The sequence below is a fragment of the Limanda limanda genome, chromosome 21 (assembly GCF_963576545.1).
Source record: "Limanda limanda chromosome 21, fLimLim1.1, whole genome shotgun sequence".
NCBI classification, from domain to species: domain Eukaryota; kingdom Metazoa; phylum Chordata; class Actinopteri; order Pleuronectiformes; family Pleuronectidae; genus Limanda; species Limanda limanda.
This window is the reverse complement of record NC_083656.1, coordinates 5,428,103-5,436,940: the sequence shown is the minus strand read 5'-3', so window position 1 is coordinate 5,436,940 and position 8,838 is coordinate 5,428,103. Positions and strand designations below refer to the sequence as shown.

The following is an 8,838-nucleotide window of genomic DNA, read 5'->3' as shown; positions in this document are numbered from 1 at the left end:
TATCACATCTGTTGTTTTTTTAAAAATTGTAAAGTTACGGCTTCACCGTAAATGTATATTCTAATCAATAAAGTACTACATATATTAAACTTACTAAAATGTATTTTCCATGACAGTATTGTATAATAAAGATCCTCAGTAACTTTGGTTGACCAGTCACTGCACGACTGAAGTGTGGTCTGATGTGTGTGCAAATAATATAACTACACTCCTGACATGGATGCAATTATATATTCAACCAGAGCATTTGAATGCTCTTCATTATGTGTCGCCTATCCTTAAATAATATAATTATGGGAAGATGGGAGAAAGCTTTGTTTTCAGTGAGTGGGAAACTTTCCACTGCCAGAGTGAATATTAAAGTGAACTAATGGAAAATGCTGAAATGAAGATATGTGTGAGTGTGTGTTGTACTTTTTGTGTTCAAACTCTCTAATATGCAGATAAATTGTGAAATGCTGTGTGGCCTTGAGAGACATTTTAAATAAACATAGTGGTGAAACAGATTTAAATGTCTATAAAGTTATTAATATTGTCTGTCTTTATGATACAATGGCGTGGTCAAAAGTGGAAACAAATGAGTGAGAGGGTTGTGATGTGAATGTGCTTGTGTTTCTGGGTTTGTGACTGTTCTTATGTGTGTGGGGGGACAAAATGTAACACGTACAATAGAGATAATGGTTTATTAATTGTTATTTAAAAACAACAGCTTTTCAACAGTGCTGGGTTTCAGGCGGTTTCTTTTTTTTTAAAAATAATTTCGCCTGCTTTAGAAAAGATCCTTTCACAGGACACAGATGAAGCTGGGGTACAAAGAAAAGATACCGCAAGTTTGTACAAGTTAATAAATGAATCCCCCCCACCCCCCCCCCCAATACTCTAGAATATATTGCATCGATCTTAGTTTTCAGGATGTATTATGTGTTCACTCCAAACACAGCATCCATTATATGAAGGTACTTTACACAGTGAGGTTGAGACTTTACAGTGTTATATATAAGGTTGGATTTTACTTGTGTTGGTGTAATCAGGTTTTTAGTTCAATCAAAGAGTGGTTGTCCTTCATCTTCAGACGCTGGAGGAACAAGTTGTAATCAAGTGGCCTATTTTTTTAAGAAATGAAAAACAAATAAGGATGTGTCCATTATGTTATGAATCAAATGTATACATGGACCCTCAACCTTATGTCAAAACTACATTTTGCTTGTTTTATGGTTGATTGAGGGAGTGTTATCGTCTGCTGGGACGACTTCCGGTGAGGGCGGAAGTAGTTGGGGTTAATATTCTCGCTTTGTTTCTTTACTTCCTGTGTGTGTCCTGCGCATGTGTGTGACGTTAAGAGATATTCTTCTATTAACTCTTGACCACACAACTTTATCTTCTCTCCTTTCAATCATTCCCTTCACATCTGGTTTTCACTTCACATCTGTTCGTGTTGTTTTCTTTGTTCGAGCTCTGACAGAGTTAATACCGGAAGAGGGCTGGATCAACGCCCTCTTACCCATCATGCACCGCGCGACAGAGTTATAATGTTCCTATAAATGTATCATTTGGACCTGATAACATTTGAAGTAACGTTTTTGTCACATGATGCACAAGTCCAAGCTTAGATTGCAATTATAGCGTATTATTGACAGTGTGGAGGATTTTCTGTGTGAAGGCACCGTGAGTAAAGGACGTGTCTGCGGGAGTGAGTACCTCCGGTCAATCACCAGGAAGGCAGATCACTCATGTTTCTCTTCAGATCGAATAAATCTTTCGCCTTTTACTAAAGATTTCCGTGGAGAGGAACAATATGAGTTCCGAATAATTTTTTGATGCCCTGCGCAAGTGGGGCCTCCTAACACTGTGAAAAAGAAAAAAACCTCCTAACCAGCCTCTTATGGAAGAACTCTAGTTCCCCATCAGCTTAAAGTGGGAGTTCTGACTACTGGTGTTTAGATATTAGCGTTAATTAATTTATATTCTTTACTTAAACTTTCTAATTTGTCTATATATATTATATATGTGTACATGTTATAATTATTATATCTACTGTTGCTGCCATTATTACTATATACTGCTATTATATTGGTATAATTACTATCATATATAAATATATTTCTATGTTTTGTTATATTATATACCATATATACTGTACTATTTTTACCATCATCTTGCCACTGCACCTTATCTACCTATTTATCTTGTGTTTCTGTTTTTATTCTTTCAACCTCAATATTTTTTATTTTATTCTATTGTATTGTATTTTATTGTATTCAAATATACCGTCTGCTATGACGACTTAATTTCCCTTCGGAGATGAATAAAGTAATCTATCTATCTATCTATCTATCTATCTATCTATCTATCTATCTATCTATCTATCTATCTATCTATCTATCTATCTATCTATCTATCTATCTATCTATCTATCTATCTATCTATCTATCTATCTATCTATCTAATTCTTTATTGTTGTGGTCTATAGTCCTTTATATAATATTTCTGTATTATCTTGTCTATCTTTTTGTAACCTGCCTGCTGCTGTAACAAGTGAATTTCAGAATCAGAATCAGAATCAGAATCAGAATTCTTTTATTTGCCAGGTATGTTTGCACATATAGGAAATTGACTTGGTGTCATTGGTGCACTGAACATAAAACAACAATTAAAAAAACAAAACAACAACAATATATAAGAAATAGAATAAAATAAAATAGAATAAAGTAGAACAAAGTATATACATATATACAGTAACAGAGTTTCTATCTAATAACTTTCTGGCTGAATTCCTGAAAATGTAGGATATTTGTTGAAAATCTGAATTCACATGAATGTCAAATTCTGAACTTTGTATTTTACAAAATTGATTCAACACATTCTACGTCTACGTCTTGTTTTCTGACTACTCATAAAGAAAGAGTGGAGATATGAGTTTTTATTGTGCGATAATCTTAATTTTATCGTCTGGGACATGCTCCATATTCCCCATTAATAAAAAACATTATGATTCAGTCCTATAAACATGTACAACTTTTATTAATTCATAAAATAACCCCTATAGCCTATAAACAAAGAAACTATCAAATTCATTTAAAACATCTAACGCATTATACAAAGATGACAAGGACAGAAAGTGAATAAGAAAATGTATATAATTCATTGAAAATGTCATGAAGTTATAATAGCATGTATAACTTTAGAACTTTAGCCTAAATAAAGAAACTATGTTGAAAAACTTATCTCACAGTGTTCACTAGTTGACCAGGAGGCTTGAAGGGAGGCGGCAGCACCCTCTATCGATCAAAGGCTGTAACTGCAAGGCAAAAATGAAACAAACCCCATTATTATTTGATTTAATTTTAAAGCATCCAGTGAATCTGATGAAGATAAAGTTAGATTGTTTTTTAAGCTCCATCAGGGAGGTTGTGTTTTTCTCTGGCATTAGTTTGATTGTTTGACCAGAAAGTTGGTGAAAGGATGCGTTCTGGATTACTTTCTTTAACATTGTGGGACTTTTGTTGATTTTTCAGAGAGGAATTCACAAACCTTGATGAAAACAAAAAAATCTGGCGTGTTTAGTTGAGTGACACTGATGAGAAATCTAAATAAAAATCTGGTTCTAGTAAATTTAAATGTGGTTTCACAAGGGAACTGTCTGGCGTTGGCAGAGTTATGCACTCAACTGAGTAGCACTGTACCTTTTTTTTATGCTGATCATCTGCCTAAAATAAACATAAACAATGCAACAAATTAAAAAATATATATTTTAAAAACAAGTCTTTTACATCTTTCTGTATTTCTTTGTTGTGACAGCACAATGAGTCATGTTCTTGCTGCTCATGCCAGACAAGCATCCGTCCATGAGATGCCACAAACAGAATTCAAAAATACAAAGTCAGACTTCCCATTTCATGTGGCTTCAGGGCTGTGATCAGTCACCGGTTGCTTCTCTCGGTCGAGGTGCACTTACACAGAACAGGAAATGAGAGCGAGGAGCAGGCGAACAGAAACGTTTACAGTGAAGCAGCAGATTGTCAACTCCAGCTCTGCAGATACACAACTGTTACCGGGACATCTTGGAATCAGGCGAGTAGACGAATTATTACATGTGACGGGAAATTACAGGAAGTTATTTGTTGTTACACTGACCTTTAGTTATATATGAATGTGATTTGCCAAATTTACAATTACATTTTGTGTTAATTTAACTTTAACTCACTTACTTCTCCCATGTTGGTTAATGTTTTATTTTCCATATCTTCTCTTGTTTTGCATTTCAAATGAATTTGACAATGTACACACAGTTTCAACATGTGACAGTTGACCCAAATATGTATTAAATAAATTCAAATATTAAGATTTAATAATATGGCTGCAACAAAAACACAAAATGGTGTCTCTTGCATGTGATACAGCTGTTAACCGAAGCGGCCTGAGGTTTTATTGTAGTGTTTGTTCTTTATAACTGTTAATGTGCCGAGAGCTTTATGGGTGAAATACAGCCCGATAAGGCAAACTATGATTACAAAGTGACGTGGGACCGACACTGAGCTGAGGTTGGTGCAGACTTCCTGTTTTGTGGCAGAGCAGCAGTTTCCAGGCTGCTGCTCAAATTGTCTGTAAGTTTAGGCTGAAGCTGCTCTGCAGCAGATGGAAGCAACTTCCTGTCACATTCCTGTGCACAGATATAAAAATCATCAAGTTCATATCTGCAAGTGCATCCACCGTTAGACAAACATGAATTACTGAGTCCACACAGACCCACACTGACACTGCTGTTGTGACACATATTGTTCCACAGTCAATCCATCGACTGCAAAGACACTAAACAACAACATCAAGATGAAAGAAAAGATACAAAGTATCAAAGAGACACTAAATGGCTACAAAGAGATAAACCCCAAAACAACAACAACACAAACACAGAAAAACAAAGAGTTATCTGACACTAAAACCAAGAAAAACTAAATTAATACAAACAGACACAGAATGTTACATGAATTCCTCCAAGGAACAGAAAAAACACAACTTCAGCAAGGAGATATTAAACGACTACAAAGAGTCGCACAATGTCAACAAAGTATAAGGAGACAGAAAACAACAACATAATCGCAGAAAAAAAACAGTTATTCACTTAAACTACAACAAAGACACTGAAAATGACTATAAAAAGATAAAAAAATACACAAAACTTCAACAACAAACAGCTATTTGGTGTGGGGGTTTATTCATTAGTGATATTTCTCTATAGATAATAACCCTAACTAACATCTGTAATGTAACCCTCTCCATCTTCTTCCATTATCCGCAGTTCTGTGATGTTTGCACGTTGACTCGAGGCCACACCGGAGCATGGGGCTTGTGTCGGTACAGTACGAGTTTGAGTACACGGCGAAGAACGGCAGCCTCGTGTCCATCAAGCCTAACGAAAGCTACATCCTGGTGTCCAAGACCAGCCAGCACTGGTGGCGCGTCCGCAGGGATCCGAACTCCAGCCCTTTCTTCGTCCCTGCCCAGTACGTGGTGGAGATGGTGACCCCAGATATGACCCCGTGCAAAGCAACACCAGTGATTCGTGTCCCGGCTCGGGATGCCTCAAGAGAGAAGTACCGGTTCTCTACATTTGGTTTCTGTGACAGTTTACCAGACGTGAAGACGCCTCACAAAGGACTCACTGGCGGCTTTGCACCCACACCGGATAATCTACAGATGCAGGTCTCAGCAGGAAGCTTCTCATCGACCTCAGCTCCTCTGCAAACCGACGGCCTGCAGCTGCTTCCAGATCCTCCTCCTCCTCCGCCAAAGGCTGAGGACGAACCACCAGAGCCACCAGAGCCACCAAAGACACCAGAGACACCAGAGCCACCAAGCCCCCGGCTGGTGGACGGAGAGGAAAAGTGGTTTGAGGATGATGAGGACGTCTCTTTCCCTTCACCCCCTCCTTCAAACATATACAACACCATACCAGAGCTGTACCCAGAGCTGTTCCCAGAGCTGGACCAAGAGCTGGACTCACTCTCGGATCCTGTGGCTTCCAGTGACCTTTCGGCCTCAGAGCAGCAGAGTCTGAGTCCCACGGCCCCTGATGCTCCTCTCACTGAGCAGGTGAGGATTTCATTCATCATCACTCACGACTCCTTCACTGTTTTCATTCATAGGTGGAAATCTACAGTCTATGTTGAAATGGGTCATTGTGATATCACAGCCAACAGAGGGCGCTGTTTTATAACATAACACTGTATAGGTCTGTTATTTAGTGTGCTACAGTGAACAAATTTAAACAAGTCATCATTGAGGCTTCTTGATACTGATCAAAAGAAAAGACCATTAAATGTCAAAATACACATTTTACAAATTAATTTAACTAAGTTACAAACATTAAATACACGTAGAATTCATTCACAAGTATTTTATATGATAAACCTGAGCTGTCATTGTAGCATAAGGTCACATGATCAGTTGGGGATTACTGGTGTGTAGTTAAGAGATCTCAGCTGATCATAGTATAAATACACCTGTAAACACATGAGTCTAAGTTTTGATTTATCATGTAGCTGAGCGTTACAAAGCTGATTTTAACTTGTTTGAGTTCCTGAATACATTGATGTCTGTGTTTATTTCGTATTATCCTTTATAAGATGTCAATTTAGACACTAAATTCTAAAGTTTTCTGTCTCAAAGTACTACTCGTACTTCCTTGAGGTACTTAAGTTCATTACTAGAGTACATGCACTTGAGTTTTTGGAGAGATGATGAAACCCTGGTGTTAAATGGGCAGTTTGTTAAATAAAAAAAACAGCGAGCAGAACAGAGTCTTTGTCCTGGAAAGACGAGCCTGCAGGGCAGAGAAGCAACGGGAGCTCACGCTGGCTCTGATTCATGGAGGTAACAGAGAGTCGGCTTCATGTTGCCCCAAAAGAGTCCTGAGACAAAGCTGCAGAAAAACAATCTGCAACACAGAAAACTCCCTCTAAAGATCATGTTTAGGCTTAGAGCGCTCTTTACTTAAACCAGTTTTTTAAAATCTTGATATAAAAGATAGAGCTTGGGTTTCTGCAATGCTGTTTGAATACCTTCAGTGTATTAGTCTGATTAAAATCCAAAGGAAAATGTTTATTGACGTTACAAACCAAGTGAGAAGTAAATACATTTTCTCACAGACTGCTATAGAAACAACTAGAGAAGTCGCCCTCTGCTGGCCATTCGAGAGAATACAGGTTTCAGACACTTCCAGATTGGCTTCACTTTCCTGACCCGGAGTCTACGTCCACTTTTATATACAAACACACATTTAATAATACCTCACTGGTTGGGTTCTCGGTATTTGGTCAACAAAGGAGTATAGGCATAAGGACTAGTCCTGCTACATATTTATTTATATTTCAGATTTTATATTCTATGCCTTTTAATCATGTAAAAAAATAAGGCTTTGAAATATTCCTTATATAAAAAGGCTTTACTCCTCTTGTGATTCATTTGATTTACTTATAAGATTCATATTCAATTAATTATTGTTTTTAATCATCATAATTCATAACTTGTTAACACTAGCTGAATCTTGCGGCTGTTGAATCTCCTGTTGATTCTGAAACGTTCCCTAGTGAAATACCTCAGTGGTCGGGTTCACAGTATCTGTGCCAGCTCATCAGCATATGAATGGTCCCCTGTCCCCCCCCCCCCCCCCCCCCCCCCTCACTGTCCTCTCACTGGGCGAGGAGAGGTGCTGGTTTTCAACACCAGTAGAAAAAGTGAAAGTTTCTGCTGCTGGGAACTCGTTTTCCAAACAGCAGTTCTCAGGTTCTTGGGTTGAACTCATGGTTGATCTGCGCTGAGGCTGAACTTGGTGAAGGAGGAGCTGCAGGTTCACCGTCAGGCTCAGAGGGAAGTGGAGCTCAGTCTAGAACAGGTTCTAGGAACAGGTTGTGTAGGCTCAGACCTGTGGAGAGGAAGGAGTTAACCAGCAGGGAACTGGGAGGCAGCCACTCCCAAACCTGCAACCAGCTGGCTCTACCTGGTTTCCCCCCCCCCAAACACCGGTGTCCATCCAGGGAGTCCTGATCCACCGCAGCGCAGGGGAACCATGAGAACCTCCTGTCGCCTCCTGGTCCTGCTGGATGTAGTTTGCTGAGTACGAGAGACAGGAAGCTCCGGTTCCGATGAGTCTGGAGACAGGTGGTGTCTCTGCACCTGTTGCAGGAGGGAGCGCGTCAGCCATGCGTCAGGGAGAGATTTCTGTTCGCTTCTGAACTTTGGATTGTTCTCCTGGTGTGTGTATCAGCGGATTGTGTGTGTGTGTTCGTTATATTCATGTAATTCCAAGTTTGCTGCTTCGCTTGTTATTTGGATTAATTAATTGCACTCACATGAGTTTATGCATTTGCTGCTTGAAACGTGTGTTGGTGACCTCAGACGTGCCAGGACCCCTCAAGTGCTGTAATTCTTAGCCCACAATGGAGGGCCATCTCCATGGTGATGTGAGGAGGAGGGAGAGGGCTTTGTGGTGGGGTTCCTGGCCTGGCTCCCAGCATGCCTTGCTGTGGAGCCTCCAGTGCCCCCCCCTTTCCCTGCCATGACAGCTGACATATGAGTTCACATGTAATGTGCTGGACGTGTAATTAGCTCACATGTGGGTCGGGTCATATCGAGGGACCGAGTGGCTGCTCTGTGAATCTCTGAGGGCAGATTAGTGGATGACAGTCCAGGTGGGATTAATAATCCACTGTTTGTTCAATTATAACTGTACAATTTAAGGTTTTTTGTTAGATTATCCTCACTGTTGCTGAGGATTAAGGTCAGAGGTCACAGCCTATTGTGATGAATACGATTTCATTGATTCAATTGACATAAAAATAA

At 39.3% G+C, this 8,838-nt stretch overlaps 1 non-coding gene across 1 annotated transcript; it reads left to right on the top strand.

Annotated features, from left to right (window-relative positions):
- The first annotated feature begins 1,724 nt into the window (after positions 1-1,724).
- LOC133028411 (U5 spliceosomal RNA) lies at positions 1,725-1,838 on the top strand. The gene has a single exon (XR_009683301.1). It is a non-coding gene; the product is annotated as a U5 spliceosomal RNA (small nuclear RNA).
- Positions 1,839-8,838: the final 7,000 nt, after the last annotated feature.